The sequence below is a fragment of the Rhincodon typus genome, chromosome 46 (genome assembly GCF_021869965.1).
Source record: "Rhincodon typus isolate 14 chromosome 46, sRhiTyp1.1, whole genome shotgun sequence".
Lineage (NCBI taxonomy): Eukaryota > Metazoa > Chordata > Chondrichthyes > Orectolobiformes > Rhincodontidae > Rhincodon > Rhincodon typus.
Window position 1 is genome coordinate 9743184 of NC_063377.1, and position 2952 is coordinate 9746135.

General features: G+C 47.6%; 1 protein-coding gene across 1 annotated transcript in view; it reads left to right on the top strand.

Annotated features, from left to right (window-relative positions):
• Window positions 1–2952, top strand: part of si:ch211-57n23.4 (immunoglobulin superfamily DCC subclass member 3) — a 35252-nt gene that overhangs the window by 16534 nt on the left and 15766 nt on the right. The window lies entirely within an intron of this gene.

Sequence of the window (2952 nt, forward strand, 5' to 3'; positions counted from 1 at the left end):
TATCCCCTCCTCCCACCTCAAGCCCCACCCCCATCTCCTACCTACTAACCTCATCCCGCCCCCTTGACCTGTCTGTCCTCCCTGGACTGACCTATCTCCTCCCTAACTCCCCACCTACACTCATCTTTACTGGCTCCATCCCTGCCTTTTTGACCTGTCTGTCTCCTCTCCACCTATCTTCTCCTCTATCCATCTTCTATCCGCCTCCCCCTCTCTCCCTATTTATTTCAGAACCCCCTTCCTCTCCCCCCTTTCTGAAGAAGGGTCTAGGCCCAAAATGTCAGCCTTCCTGCTCCTCTGATGCTGCTTGGCCTGCTGTGTTCATCCAGCTCTACACCTTGTTAACCTGAGAAAGTTTACTAGGCTAATACCAGGAATGGAAGGACTTTCTTATGAGGAGCGGTTGGGTGGGTTCAGCCCTTACTTGTTGGAGTTGAGAAGGATGATAGGTGATCTCATTGAAACACATAATATTTTTAGGGACTAGACAGGGCAGATGTGGAAAGTTGTTTCCTTTTGTGGAAGTATGTAGGACCAGAGGGCATGATCTCCGAATAAGGAGTCACCATTCAAAAAACAGATGAAGAGAAATTTCTTCTCTCGGAGGAGAGTGAATCTGTGGAATTATTCAACCCAGAGGGCTGTCCAGGCTGGTCATTGAGTATATTCAAGGCTGAGGTTGAAAGATTTTTAATCAGGAAGGAAATCGAAGGTTACAGGAAAAGACAGGAAAATGGGATTGAGGATTATCAGATTCGGCATGATCTCATTGAAAGGCAGAGCAGGCTCAACGGGCTGAATGGCCTACTTCTGCTCCTACATATTATGGTCTAGGAGTCAACCACGAAGGGTCATAGATTTAAGGTCAGAGGTGGATGACCAAAAGGAGAGTTGAAGAGAAATGTCTTTTGCCCAGAGGGTGGTGTAAGTCCAGAGCTCACTTACTGAAGTGATAGCTGAGTCAGCAATTCTCATGACATTTGAGCAGGGTTTAGGTATCACTTGTGTTAAAGCTACAAAATAGGATTAGTGTCATCAGATCTGTGCTGACCAGCGTGGAAATAATGGATTGAGTGACCTCCTTTGGGAGGTTATGCTACAGCTGTATAGGGTGCTGGTGAGGCCACAGCTGGAATACTGTGTACAGTTTTGGTCTCCTTACTTGAGAAAGGATGGACCGACACTGGAGGGGGTGCAGGGAAGGGTCACTAAGTTGATTCCAGAGTTGGCTTATGAGGAGAGATTGAGCAAACTGGGACTGTACTCATTGGAATGTAGAGAAGAATGAGTGGGGATCTTATAGAAACATATAAAATTCTGAAGGGAGTAGATAAGATCGAAGCAGGGAGGTTGTTTTCACTGGTTGGTCGAACTAGAACAAGGGGGCACAGCCTCAAAATAAGGGGGAGCAGATCCAGAACTGAGTTGAGGAGGAACCTCTTCACCCAAAGGGTTGTGAACATGTGGAATTCACTGCCCAGTGAGGCTGCTTTGTTCAATGCTTTTGAAGCAAAGATGGATTTTTGAACAGTAAAGGGATGAAGGGATATGGTGAGGGGGCAGGTTAGTGAAGCTGAGTCCTTACAGCCATGATCTTATTGAATGGCAGGACAGGCTCGATGGGCCAGATGGCCTACTCCTGCTCCTATTCCTTATGTTCTTATCATCATCTCCAGGTCTGTGATCATCTCCCAGCCAAGATGGCTGCTCTGCCGACATGAAGCAGTTACAGGATTAGGAAGAGGTTCTTTAGACACCCAGGACAGTGATGATCATCCCACATAGCCTTTCAATTTTAGAATTAGGGTAAGGTTTTATTGTCACGTATACTCAAGTACAAGGATACAGAAGCGCAAGGAAAAGTGTACAAAGTGGCCATCCTCTGGCACCATTTTAGGTACAAAATCTTAGGGATTGAGTACAAAATAAAGAAATAAAGGTAGAAGTTTAGCATTACATTCCTGCTGAAGTGCTTAGCCATGAGCCTGGATCCTGGATGTTCCACCCTGATGCTGAGAACATCACTGGCAGGAATCTCTTCGCCACGTCGCCGTTCTGCCACACCATCTTGCCTCTCCCGACGACATCACTGCCTCGAGACAGCGCTGGGCCGATCTTGGCAATGTAAGCCCCCACGGAAGCTGCCGGGTGCTCTCCACAGAAGGTCAGAACACTTCAAGTTAAAGGAAAGCAGAGAAAGAGGAAAAGTGAAAGGCAGACGGGTCTGCAATGGGCTGTAACCTCAGGTCCACGTTCTGTCGACCTGTCACCATTGATCCTGTCCAGGGACGAGGGGCAAGTAGAACAAAAAAGAAATGAAATGGATGGATTGGACGAGCTCCAGCTCAGGAGCCCTACTCTGCCAATTTATCGAATCAGATGCTTTGCTCGGGTCAATGAAGACAGGAAAGAATTTCCTGCTCTTGTTCTTGACTTTTTCCCTGGATTGTCTGCCAACACAGGCCATTGTCAGCGCATCCTCTAAAACCACACTGTTTTTGTCAGGATTCTTTCACCCACAGCACTTCAGGAAAATGCATTTCACCGTTTTCCCTGAAATGGACACGAGGAAGAGGCCTCAATAGTTTCCACTGCCTGACGTATCTCCCTTTTGGAAGCTAATTGTTATTGTTATGTTCCCAAACTCCGCGTGGCGGGGTGGAATTTACCATTCCAATTCCACAGGGTTAACACATGGAAAGTTCACGGGAGGCAAATGCCCACCACCTCCAGAAGACTGCACCTGAAATACCATCAGGGCTGTAAGCTTTGCTCTTTCTTATTTGATTGCGCACTCCCAGATTGTGTGTTACTCCCTGCGGGACTGTATGTCACCAACTGCGGGACTGTGTGTCACCAACTGCAGGACTGTGTCACTCACTGCGGGACTGTGTGTTACTCACTGCGGGACTGTGTGTTACTCACTGCGGGACTGTGTGGAACTCACTCCCA